Source organism: Ornithodoros turicata, chromosome 1, assembly GCF_037126465.1.
Source record: "Ornithodoros turicata isolate Travis chromosome 1, ASM3712646v1, whole genome shotgun sequence".
Classification (NCBI taxonomy): domain Eukaryota; kingdom Metazoa; phylum Arthropoda; class Arachnida; order Ixodida; family Argasidae; genus Ornithodoros; species Ornithodoros turicata.
Genome location: NC_088201.1, coordinates 53,651,635 through 53,666,171, shown reverse-complemented (window position 1 = coordinate 53,666,171; position 14,537 = coordinate 53,651,635).

The window sequence follows — 14,537 nt, the reverse complement described above, 5'->3', positions numbered from 1 at the left end:
CGTATGAATAATTAGTGTGACGAACTCCATTACTAACATGACACTCTACACCGCTGCGCCGTTAAGTGAAGACGTCATTCTGACCCATGGGTGTTTTGCTGACTGGCTATTCTTGGTGCCTGACTTTCCAGCAAAGTAATGTATCAAGGCGATCAGGTTTCGCTCCAGTATAGAATTATAATTTTATTCCTTACCCGGAGAGCTAGATTTGAAAGAATCCATTAGAGGTGGCCATGCCTTGGATAGTAGTGTTCGTTAATTGACTGATGGGAGGTACAGTGGCGCGCAGACTTGTCTTAACCAGCGGAGCGCGTGTCATTGGGCGCTGATAGGCAGCTGGAAGCGAGGTTGGGATGATCCGCTATCCCCTGAAGGGAGGGTCGGTACGCACAGCGGATGAGTTCGCCTTTCGACATCTCCGTTGGGCGTACCGACCCTGATTGATTTGTAAGGAAAAAAATGGAGATGTTAGTCTCGAGCCACTCGGGACTGGCGACTCCAGGGCGCGTTATTAAGAAAAGTAAGGGAAACTACACAAATCTATACATTTTGAAACGGAATGGAAACGGAATGTATGAAAACATCACCACAAAACTTTGCACAAACTTTGCAGTCCACGTGCGAAACCTCAATGCACAAAAAACAAAGAGCGTCACAATGTGTCGCAGAGGTCCGTCGAGACGAGAAATTGCACAAGGGCAACCTCCCTTCAACGGGATAGTGAATCATCCCAATCTCGTTTCCAGCTGTCTATCAGCGCCCAATGACACGCGCTCCGCTGGTTAAGGCTATCTACATCGAAAAATATTTCATCGCTACAACTGGGACGATAACCTTCAGCACTAGTCCAAGCAGGACAATATACTGATAGTCGAGTGCAATAGGGGTGGACGAGTAGGTGGAAGGCCTTGAACGGATTCGTGAAACTAAAGAACACTGATAAGACACATACCGTCCACCTATTGCACTCGACTCTTGAGTGCATTGTGCTGCTTGAGAGACACGCCTGAACTAGTACACTGACGTGGAACGCTTCTAGGTTGTTACTACCCTCAATACAATCGCATACGTACTCTGGCAAGCTACCGTTCACTCATAGCTCGGCGCAATCATGATCGCAATGCCTTATCAAAGCCTGATGATCGCGATCATGAGTGCGATCACGCAGCACTGACAAGGCTGCCGCGATCATGATCGCGCCGAGCTATGCGTTCACTACGCTCACCCTACACATGCACGTTTTGGGAAACGGCATGTACGTAGTTGTAGCGGAAACGAACAACGTTAAAGAGCAACTTACCATGAGCAGGTACACCTTCCCGGTCTATCCATGTCCCTTAACCGGTCAACTTAACCGTGCGAAGACGGCGGCTTCCTGATCCTTCCTGAATAACCTTCACACGCGGACGCGACTGCACTTATAACACATGTTTCTTCCGTAGGATCAAAGGTTCGGTTCACTAGATATGAGGCAAGATAAAAAACAAGAAACAAAACACAAACAAAACTAACTAAAACAAAAAATAAACTGAGCCGCCTGACCTCATGAAACCACTGGAAGGGGTTCGTCGACAGCTTATGTGTTCCGTCATGTTCTTTTTCGTTTAGTTTTCATGTTGGCCAAAAGAAAACCAGCATCCTTCACGGACACCACGGAGATAGTTCAATATATTTCTATTTTAGCAATGTAAATACCCAATAACCAATAAACATCACATATACAAAACGGCATTTTCCTTGCTCACTGTCTAGCCTGTGTTCGTAATATACTTGAAACAAACTTGAAACTTGAAACAAACTTGAAACTTGAAACAAACTTTTTAGCTGACGACATAGACAGGAAACGTTTTATCATCAGCCGTGAATGAAACAATCATAGTTGTAAATCACCCAAGCAGCACAATGTACTGAAAGTCGGGTGCAATAGGGGCGGACGGGTAGGTGGAAGGCCTTCAACAGACTCGTGACACTAAAGAACATTCATAATACACATACCGTCTACCCCTATTGCACTCGACTTTCGGTACATTGTGCTGCTTGGGCAACAGCTAATCTTCATCTCGGAGTCCGTGCGATGTCCATGCATTATCTGACTGCATCGAACCCTTTGGGCCATTCATTAAACGCAAGAAGTGCTGAAAGCAGCGGAAAGCACAATAAGATTTTGCGCAAAAGGTACTGCTTTATACGGTACAAGTCACGGTACCTCATAAACTGACGGTGTACCCCATAAATATGCCTGTACCTCATACATACAAAGCGAGATTCTTTGTCTAGCCCAGTACCTCTTAAAGCAACTGCGGAAAAGCGCGGATGTACCTGATATTTACCAGGTACAGCTCGATATAAGGTACGTTATAAGATACCGATTTTAGAGTGAAGGGGGATGAGGCGGCAACTCCCAGCCAAGTTCCTGTAAGGTGCGTGTCGTGAGATGCGCGGTATGCGGGCGTGCATTGTCCTGTAGGAGGATGACTCCTTTGGTGATGAGGCCCGGCCGCTTTTGCTTCGGCGCCTTATGCGCATCCATGAGAACATGGCAGTAATATCCACTATTGATGGTGGTACTGTAGAGGAGGTGGTGTCCCTCTACATGAGTCCTGACCGGCGATGATGGAATGTCCCAGCGGGCAGATGGTCGTGGCCTCACGCTAGGACGGTGCCGGTAGAACTGCCGTGCCAGCGCCGTAGCGCGTGGCAGCAGAGGCACGTCTTCGTCATCACACACGGGCCGCCACAGTACCACTGGGCAAAAAATCAACATGAACAACGCCAGCCTTATTCCAGAAAAGCATGGCCATGACCTTACCCGCAGACGGGGTGCTTCGGAACTTCTGGGGAGCTGGCGCGCCCGGATGCTTCCACTGTTTTGGTGCGCGTTTAGACTCAGGAGTGAAATGGTGCACCCACGTTTCATCGCACGTGATGATCCGATCAAGGAACGGCTGTCCTTCAGTGTCGAAACGGTACCTTAGCTCTTGGGAGATTTCCAGTCTTCTCTGCCGGTCAAACACGGAGAGCTGCCTCGGGACCCAACGGGCACTAACTTTCCGAAACTGGAGGTGTTCATGAATGATAGTGTTCAACGTTCCCACAGAAAGGTCCGTCTTTCGAGCCAGTTCGAGACATGTTGTCCGTCGGTCCTTGAGGATCAGGCGCTCCAAAAGTTGGATGTTCTCAGAAACTCTGTGAATTTCAGATGACTTTACGCCTTCATTCACGAGAAACTTCATGACAATTCGCTGTTCGATGTGCGCGCTCACCTCGTTGTCGGCCATCTTGTCCAGCACGTGTCTTCTGTTGTACACAAACTTTGGACCACCACGTGGTGAACGCGGAGGCCTGTCGCGTGTGAAAATGACGAAAAACAAGTAGCGCGAGCCATTTGTACACTCAGGAGACAGAAAGTCCCGGTTTGACTTGAACACCCCTCGTATTATAACTGCGTACGCAAGGAAGTAACGGTTGCGCACTTCGCATGCGCTGGACGTAGCTTTCCGTTTAGCAAGTTGAAGTTGGCGAAAAAAGTAAGAACTTTATTTTGGCTTTGGAGAGTGGGGAGGTTCATCGCCACCTGCGATACTCTACCCCATTGCTGGTGGGAATGGGGGGAATAAAATAACGAGCCCCTTCACAATAACGATTGAAGTGGGGGCGAAAGTCCAGGGGGCGAAAGTCCAGGGGGGCGAAAGTCCAGCTGACGAAGAGACTCGGAGAGTGTGGTTCGGGAAGGTTGGTAGTGGGAGCAATGAAGGAGAATATGCTCCAGATCCTCAAGAACACCACAGTGGCAGCAGGTGGGAGAGTCAACTTGTCTCAAGCGGTAACGTCACTGAGCTGTAAAGGCCACATCGAGGCGCATTCGGTGGATTAATGCAGCATCTTGACGAGAGGTGTTTCGTGGCATGCGGAAAGCGAGCGTGGATCAGCTCTGCTCAACGTTTCCGTAGAGGGGGGAAGAATGTCGGTTGTCAAGAGGCGGGAAGCCAGGGGTGTCACTAGGCGTCGGAGAATTGAGCGGCGGTTTCCTCTCAGCAGAACAATACTGGTCCATTTCCGATGCGAGAGTGCTGCTTCTGCGGCGCTGTCGGCCTGCTCGTTCCCCACGACACCACAATGGGCTGGAACCCACTGGAGAACTAGCCTGTGGCCTGCTGCGTAGATAGTGTGGTAAGCGAAAAAAAAGTAATAATAAAAGGGAGATATTGAATTCCCATCACAGAACGAATTCGCTTTGCGTTTGCCCAGTTTGCGTTGCCATTCACTTTGCCCACTGTCAACATGCTATTTGCTAGTGTACGCAAGGCGTTTGCGTGCGTCACAAGTAAGACACGCTAATGAGTGGCGTAAAATGACTCGGTATAGCGCGGCAAGTAACTTCCCGGGCGAGAGCAGCCTTTAGGGACGCCTGATGCGTTCTACAGACTAGAGAACTGATGCGTTCTGTTTGGTAGCTGTAATGGCGGTACGTGACGTTGATATTAGAGGGTTTTAGTATCGCGTACTCAACTAAATAGCGGGCGCACACTCCGCATGCGCAGGAAGTGTCATTGCGCACGACGCGTGTGCAGTGTGTGAACACAAGGAAAGAGCGTGTTCATACTGCGCACGCGCTAAACGCAAAGTCATGTTCGGCGGAAGCCGAGTGTGCACCCGCTATTTTCATGTGTACGCACTGTACTGAGACTCTGCATTCAGGCATTCATGCACTTATCACGCTCACAGCGAAGCTTTTCAACCGTGTGACAGCACCGTCATAGCGAAATATAAGGTAAGCAAAAAAAGTGGTTGGGTGACATTGTAAGCAGACATCCTAGTGAGAGACATCCTTACGGACATTTTATATATATAAATTTATTTATTTATTTATTCATAATACTAACTGTCATCTGGCCGTCAAAGCGTTTATTTATTCAGTGAAAGCGTCAAAACGTTTATTTATTTATTTAGAATATATACTCCTCATTCTAGTCAGTGTCAACACAATGTCTGCAGAACTGCAGGTTCTATGCACAATGGGATTCTGTGCGACAGTTACATATTTCAAGGTGACATTTCTATTGCTAAATATCGTGCCATTGATCCAGGAACTGTGTCTAGAATGTTGCCACACCGTAAAAAGTGCACCTGCTGCGACCTTACTATGGTTAATGTTCCCACAGGAAGAGACACATAAGTATACAATTAAAGCTATTCACTTGACACTAAGCCGGGTAAATTGGGCTAGAGGTAAGCATAGTACTGTGACTTTCATTTGCGAGAACGCATTCAATGGACAAGTGCTAATGAATTCGGTATATACAAATGGTGGCAGGGCTTTGTGCGCACACATGCAAGTGTTCTCGGAAAGTGTACACGTTGTTGCCCAGCAGTAATTGCCACGTGGCATAAATATCGGCTCGCGCTCTAGCGTTTCACGCTAGACCCGTTTCACGCTAATGTTTTTCTCGTCAGTCTTTTTAACGGAGCCAAGACGGGGCCCGTTGGAACCTATATGGGGCTCGGTTGTGTTCATTTTCAAGTTTTGAAGCAAACGGAGGACAAATTGGGTAGTGTGAAAAACCGGCTTTATCCAGAGTGTGATACAGCGTCCCCTTCTGGTTCGTTCATACACTGGGCTGATCATGATTCTGAGAGTGTTCTATACATAAACCTTGATCTCGTGGCCTAATCAGCGTTTTACCCATTACCGAAATATGGTATCGCGATACCGATACCCGTTACTTGAGTAAAAGGTATCGAAATACCGATATCGATACTTCTTTTTTAAATTAACGGAGTACTGCTATCGTTACTAAAAAAAGTAACGCGATACTTTGCGAGATACTTTTGTTTGAAATACGAAGATGATGCAACATAGAAATATCGCTTACGTGAACAGTTTTGCAGTAAAAAGACAACATATTTCATACGTCCACACCTTATGCTTGACTTTTATCAATACCTGGTACCTCAAAATCGTCTTTTGCCATCCTTGCAGGCCGGGGTCTCTCCGGCAGCTGACAGAGACCAGTGTGACAATTTCGTTAGTGTCAGGCCCACACATACCGTGGAGTCCAATGACCAATGAATCCTATTCGAAGTTAACAATGCCACAACATATGTGAACGTGACTCACTACGACACGGCAGTTTAGCAATGGAATCCAGAGCGCACTGTCAACGACTTGACCTTACTTTGACGTTGACCTTCGTTCAACGTTGACCTCAACTCTTTTGTTGAACACAGCATGGTTATTCCCTCCAGTTTCAAGGAAAAACAGTGAACATGTGTTTGGTATAATTCCGGTTACGGTGCACGTAGGCGTGTTCACAGGCTTCTCTGTCGAGGGCTAGGCGGACCATTGGCAATGAATAAGAGTGAGAAATATGGTGGGTGAAGAAAGGGTGGGGCAGCAAAAAGTATCGGTATCGGTAACGATACAAAGATCGCGTTACCGTAAATTTGTAACGGAAATACTTTTCCAATACCGAATTAAAAAAGTATCGCGATACTCACTCCGATACCGAAAAAGTATCGATTACTGTAACGGCGTTACTTTTAACGGCGATACGTACAACACTGGGCCTAATGGATCGCCTTTCACGCCGACACTGGGCGGTGACTCTTGTTTGAATCACGGCACCGACTGTGCTGTCTGGATGTTTTTTCTGGGTTTCCCAGGGTCGCTGTAAGGCAAATGTCGGCATATAGTTCTCCGTGAAGGCGGCCTGGGGTGCACGAACCACTTCGAGCAACATGCCGCTGCAGCGGCACTCGGGAATTCGATCACTCAGAAATACAGCGCCACCAAACAACGCCCCCCACCATACACTCTTAAAATGTCACTTCTAATAGAGGGGAAAAAATGTATATATGCGTTTTTACCTCTAAAAGTAAAAGTCTCAAAACGGTCACTTCTCACGTTACCTCTGACAACGGATAACTCCTGCTGTAGAGGTTTCATAATCAGTAAAGAGCTTAGACGAAACTCTCTGGTGGCCAGAGGTTACAGGCAGCGTTATGATCAGCCGCAGGAGTTACACGATCACAATACACTCGATGTAACTCATAAAAATAGTGTTACTCGTAAACATGTAACACTTATGACGGTTCCGTGTGCACTGTGTCAGCGGAAAACTTTCAGGTTTCTGCTGCGAGACGAAGTAGTCACACCCTATTTCATAAATATCTGTGCACAAACATTACCGCGTACACAGCGCAGAGCAAGAACAGATTTTTTAATTAATTGAAGCGCACTTTCGGCATACTTTCGATCTTGACAGCCAAACACATCCCGGTATTACGCAACGCTGTGCAATGTCGTGTCAATGCTCGGTTACGCTAGTTAGAAGTTATCCTATACCTTTTATTTGTAGACGCGAAAACGCATATATATATATATATATATATATATATATACAGGGTGTCCACGCTAAGTGTGAACAGATTTTTTAAAAATGTTCAATCACTTTTTCCGAGATGAAATCAATTGCAATATAGCATATGCTGAAGGGCACTCCCTAGGGGGGCATTAACAGACTCCTAAGGCAATGTCTTAATTAACTTTCAATAATTAACTGTTTAATTATAAAAGCTACGAAGTTGCTCCAATGAGAACATCTGATCTCTTCGGTCACCAGATACCAAAACCGTTTTCAGAACAAAAATCCGTTCGGTAGATCGTCCGCAAAAAATTCGTGAAGGAACGCCATTTTTTTCTTTATTTGGTTTATTGCGCATCTTCAAAGAAGCGGCTTTTCTTTACCCCAGTGTGAGAGAGTGAAAGAGCACAGTGCCGCCTCATGCGTCGAAGATTAGCTTTAACTTGCGGAAACAAAACAAAAACACAAATCTATCGGGTGACTCTATCGCGACTGCCCTTATCTTGGGCTGCATTGTCTGTTTTCTTTTAATCTTTTTCCAGGACGCAAGAGGCGATAGTGTGCTCTTTCATCCTCTCGTATTGGGGGCGAAGGAAAGACGCGTCTCTAGAGATGCGCAATGAATAAAATAAAGAAAAAAAATGGCGTTCATTCACGAATTTTTTGCGGACGATCTATTGAACGAATTTTTGTTCTGAAAACGGCTTTGGTATCTGGTGACCGAAGAGATCAGATGTTCTCATTGGAGCAACTTCGTAGCTTTTATAATTAAAAAGTTAATTATTGAAAGTTAATTAAGACATTGCCTTAGGAGTCTGTTTATGCCCCCCTAGGGAGTGCCCTTCAGCATATGCTATATTGCAATTGCTTTCATCTCGGAAAAAGTGATTGATATATTTTTAAAAAATCTGTTCATACTTAGCGTGGACACCCTGTATATAAATTACCTGTATTAGACATGACAGTTTTATGAGTGTACATGGTGTTTCACCTAACGTGTCACAAAACTGTATTTTAAAAATTTGATTGTTTGAAAATTATGGGATAGTTGGTGTTCATCTTTGGCGAACTTTTGCCATGACATACGAACATTTTTGGTCGCGGGAAATTGGATTTTCTAAAACTACAAAATTTGAACCGTGCTTTCAGCAGAAGCATGGAATAGGAAACTAAAGGGGGGAGGGTCCTCCTTTCCTTCCGTCGCTTCTTGCATTAACATGACGGAAAACTGAGCGCGGCCTACGATTTGTCTCGATTCGAAACGACAGTTTTCCTGACGAGACACATTGTCGCTATATTTTGTTTTCTTTTGTCAGCTATCACCATTGTAGTATGGGAATGTATAGAGTGGCTACCTACACTCTTAGAAATGAACTTCACCGCATTGCACACTCCTATAGCCAACCATTGTCTCGAGTGATACAGTTATCTGCCCTGATTTGTTGAAAACGGAAGGCGTACGCCTTTTTGGTGACAATTATGAACAGCGTAAGTGTCACAGAAAAGACGTACGCCTCCCGGTTTCAACAAATCAGGGCCGGTAACGATATCATTCGAGATGATGATTGGCTAGGGGCTGGCTATGCGGTGAAATTCATTTTTAAGAGCGTACGAAAGTTTATCAATGTCAGCGCGCCGTACTCACCCGTTGCTCAACGCAGGTGGAATATTCCTGTGTCCGCGAGGAACTCTAATTGGTACGTTTCATCGTGGTAAATTTCAAGCCGATGCAACATCACAATCCAAAGTTACAAACAAAAACCTCCAAATCCGTATGAGGAAAACAATCAAGATGGAAGCCATGTTGGATGAACTTTTACAGGTAGCTACCACGTATTTTGTGATGGAATGGGGTAAATCCAACATGTGCATTCTGTTTCCGGCTAAGTAACATTGACTTGTCAAATTTCGATGTTCAATTCAGAAAATACATTTTCTCGAAAAAAATTGGTCGAAGTGCTCGTATGTCATGTATAAAAAGGAAAGCTTGCCGAAGGTGAACACCGTTGGCCCAATAGTTTTCAGCAGGTAGAATTTTGAGAAACGTTTGGAAAAAACCACCTGTATCCCTTTGACGACGATGGTGTGTCCCCAAGTTTAAAATTAGTTAGTACTAAAAACGTATCGTTTAAAGCTGACATTGCAGAATCGTTTGGACAACGTCTTTACTTAGTTAAGTACACACGTTGATCCGGCAACCTTGCACCAGTTGGGCAATAACAAGCAACTGCAAAGTTTCATTAAAAATAACACAATTTTTCACTAAAAAACAGGGTTATTGTGTAACTTTTGCATGGAAGTATTGACAATTCGCGATCGGTAACGTTTACATGAAAGTTATTTTCACCTGGTTCATACGTGTAACTATTTCTGTAGAATTAAGCACGTGGGACACCATTGTTCCTATCAGATTATTTGGAAAAGATCGACACAGTGAATCTCCTAAAGCAAATGAATGCAGATTTCGCTCATTTCAATCGCGCAGTACCTTTACACTTCAATAGAAATTAGCGCAATCAGGTATTTGCGTTCTTAACAGCGGCATGGAAATGAGATTTCTTGTCACTGACGAATAAATTGGGCAGATTCTGTTTGCGGATGACAGTGGAGATTAAACTGTACTTCTTGATGACTCTTGATGACTTGAAAGACTCTAACGTTAGCATGCTGGTGTCTGATGCGCCAGTTGATACAAGTGAGGGGTCACAGACACCTTCAATCATCTGAAGAAAAAAAAAGCGTAGCAGAGAAGACGGTTCACTGAAGAAGTTACTCACTATGTAAAGCTGCTGATGCCGATAATTGAAGCACATAGTGTGCCAACCCCTCTTGACGTCTTCTCCTCTGTTCTTGCGTTCGAATCACTAATCAGTGATATCGTAATGCCCGAGAGCGTCATATACAGCACGCAGAGTGGGAAAGTATTTCATACAAGTTAGGAAGAAATGGTGGCATTCTTTGGCATGAATTTAGTGATGAGGTGCCAGGTGCTGCTCTCCATTGGAGATTACTGGTCAACGGAATCATACATGGGTATGCAATATATCTCAAATGCCGAGGTACAAGCTTGATTGGCATGGAGCTTGATTGACCAAGGGGCGGAGCTTGATTGGAAGCTTTTCAAGCCAGCAGAGATATTTGTGTTCATTGACACAGACAGCCAAACGTCCACTCAATGTGCACCAGATCACAAAATAGTGAACTCAGCATCAAGAAAAAGGAGCATAAATTGTGCAAAAACAACAAAAGAAAATCGCACGAACAACATATGCTCGATTTGCCAGATATATCTAAGCTACGCAACCACGAGAAACTGTTTCTCGCAATACAATTCCGGAAGCTAAGCGACCTCCAGTTAGGCCGGTAGGGACATATGTGTCCCATCGATTTTCAGTAAAGCATTCAGTTACAGCAATGTTGTCACGTTTGTTTCTGGATTGTACACACCTACAGCAAGCGAACCGTGCATAATTGACTGTCGACTCTGTATTCGTTTGGTTATGGGCCTTCAAGGGTTTAACAAGAACGTATGTCGTGCTCTGCCATTCAGCGCCGCTTGCAGCTTTAAATTACATCCACAAGTACCTTTGTGGACTTTGTAACTGTGGACTTTGAAGTAACTTTGTGTACCAAGATGGACCTTTCACTCGAACCGTGCGTCGAGTTCCCGTTCACACGGAAGGCTATGACAAATATCCCTCTGTGGGTCTGTGCCGAGAAGCTGGATCCTGTACGTTTCCCTCGCTTGTTTGGCGTTGTCATGGACTCGGATCTGCGCTGGACTCGCCACATTAAGCACATTGAAGCCGAAGTGCAGCGATGGCTCCCTGCTATTCAACATCTTTCTGGCTCAGCATGGGGCTGTAATCAGCGCTCCCTACTTGCTGTTCACACAACTTTGGTGCGGGCGGCTGTGGTTTGCAGCACTTCCGGTCCTGCACAGGATTTCCTCAACGTCAAGAAATACCTTTCGGCGCCTGTTTGCTAGAAGACTTCGTCGCTGCCTTGGAGTTCCAAGAACGGCTGAAACACGGCAGGTTCTGGCTGAAGCTGGTGAACTCCCGATTGAAGTTCTAAGTGAACGTCAAATAGCTCGACACTACCTCCGTTTGCGTACGCACAACTACCGTTACCCACTCCTCAGAAAAATTCGATGCTGGCATACGAGGCTCGTCCGCACGGATCTGTTACCGGATGCCACGAAACACCTCTCGTCAAGACGCTGCATTAATTCATCGGATGCGACTCAATCTGACTTTTACAGCTCAGTGGTGTTACCGCTTCAGACAGGTTGACTCTCCCCGACGCCGTCACTGCGGTGATCTGGGAGATCTGGAAAACATTATTCTTCATTACACAAACTACCACCCTTCACGAATCACACCTTACGGGTCTCTCGGTCAGATCAGCCAGTGCCGTGTATGCCAAAGGGAGTCTGGCCATTAATGGGACCTGTATATACCTGGAGCTCCACCCCCTTTTTGAGCTTCCTGGCCAATCACGAAGCAAAATACAGTTCGCTATTAATCCCAGGCTACCCAAGCTATAAATTATCTGTATTCGCTGGGTGCCGACATTTTCGGGAAACTGGATTGGATTGGATTGAATAGGATATTCCCTGACGACCAAGCAACATAACGGATTTTGCGTCCACTTTTACGGCGCCATCTGGATGGAGAGGGGCATGTCGGGAAGCCGCAGAATAGCAGAAGTAGCAGAAGCAGAAATGCATGCTAGCAGAACTGATTGGCCGGTAGAACCGCTAGTTGGAACAGACTGCCTGTATTATACGTATTTTAACTATAGAACATAATATGATTGAATCGAGAATGGGCAAAGGTGCGTACATGAATAAAACTGTCATAGAGGCCAGACCACGCTGAATGTTCCTCACGAGGACAGTCATGAGGCATTGTCCCTCATGAGGCCAGTCGTCGTGAGGCCACCAATATGTGAGGGTACAACGTATTCCGTGAGGAGCTTCACGGATGAGGCCTTTCGTGAGGAACCTCACGGATGAGGGCATGAGGCATTTCGTGAGGGACCTCACGGATGAGGGCATGAGGCATTTCGTGAGGGACCTCGCGGATGAGGCCATGAGGCCTTTCGTGAGGGACTTCACGGATGAGGCCATGAGGCCTTTCGTGAGGGACCTCACGGATGAGGTGATGGGTTCGGACTCCTCTTTGCTGATGCTAAACACTAACGTTACACCTCACTGTGATAGTAGCAACTGTTACCAAATTTATCCAAGCACAGCACGGAACCCAATAAACAGTTTAATGCCGTGTACTATCATTAGCACCAACTACCGACACAGTAGTTCAACGCCAACGTCTCATGTGAACTTGACCGAAAGTTCTTCTGGGGCTCATGTGCCTCCTGGTGACTTGAAGACACGTCAGGCCATGAGGGTATTCAGAGCGAGGGCTCGTGAGGATGAGGGGTCGTGAGGCCATGAGGGCCCTCATGAGGTGGGGGCACGTGAGGATGAGGACTCGTGAGGCCATGTGGATGCTCATTAGGCGAAAGTACGTGAGGCGCCGTGAGGACATGAGGGCCCTCATGAGGCGAGGACACGTGAGGATGAGGACCCTCATGAGGTGAAGATACGTGAGGCCATGCAGGTTGTGAATAGCCTCATGAGGTGAAAGCATGTGAGGCTGAGGATGGTGAGGCCTCTCGGGATCCCGATGCCCTGAGGTGAGATTTGCGAGGGCAAAATTTAAAATGGAATGTGAGGGTGAGGGCGACTGAGGTTTAGTTACTGGTGAGGAAAATTTGGTGAGGGTAAATGAGGCCAATAACGTCTGTGCTTTGTGAGGTGAGGATGAGTGAGGCCGCAGGAAAATGCCCACCTATGCTTCCAGCACAACAGCTATACCACGCAGGGAACTTCTGTCCTTATGGGTGTGTGTTTAATGCGACCGTGTAAGTGAACTGACTCTCACGAAAAGTTGTTTGTTGTCAACGACGAGTTGGGAATTTACGCAAACCACAGAATCCACGAAAATAAATGCAATTTTTGATTGTGACCGTGAGTGTTCGTCGCCAGCAGGTGAACACGTGTCTCGCGTCTTCTGCAGCTCTCGTTCTCTATCTCGATTAGGGACTTTAGTGGAAGGAGTTAACGATAACAATTCCGAAAACATAAGCAGCCAATCGCCTTGTTTCTTTGAAGCGGGTGACATCACATCGTTAAGCTTGGATTTGATAGCTTTCTTTATCTTATCGCTATCGTACAGTTCTGCTGATGTACTAAATGTCGCTATTATATTGTGTCATGTCTGTCGTTCTAACGACTGATGATGCAAGCAGAAATGATTCACAGTGTAAATTTGAACGGGATCGCAAGAAGTGCAGGTACAGTATCGACACAGCACCAACAACGAAACGCGTTTGCACGCTGGCGCCAAACGCATGTGTGACAGGCCCCTCTCGGCCGCGCCGCGAACGGTGGGGTGGCGCCGCTTTTTGGAACGCATGTGTGAATGAGCCTTAAGAAATATGGTCGGTGAAGAAAGGGTGGGACACTAAAAAGTATCGGTATCGGTAACGATCCGGAGATCACGTTACCATGAATTTGTAACGGAAATACTTTTCCGATACCGATTTTAAAAAAATATCGCGATCCGCACTCCGATACCAAAAAAGTATCGATTACTGTAACGGCGTTACGTACAACATTGGTACCCCATTCAATGAGAAAAGACGATGGCTAAGAGGAAAAGAGGTGGAAAAGACGGCTAAAAAATCATAATAAAAATGCGTAGCACAAAAACGATGATCCGCCCTCTTCGTATTTTCTTCTCATTGTTGTTTCATTGTTTGCAGTCGGATTGCTGGATTTATCATCAGAAGGATTGAGAAGATAGTGAATCTTCCCCGCGTCGCTACTTGATTGAGATTTGAAGGCGACCAACAGTAAGCATGAGTCGAAACGACGGTGTTCGCAATTCGGTTCTTCTTCTTTTAATTTTTTTTTTTTTCAACTATAACCGTCGTAGCAGGGAACGTACTTTGTAATGGGATGGGGTCAATACTACGTACGCTTTCTATTTGTGACAAAAAAGAAAAAAGAAAGAAAACGTTATATTGACTTGGCGCCTTTATAAGTCATGAAATTAATTTCCCCATATCTTACAGGCAAATGTCTTCTCATTGTAACGAGAC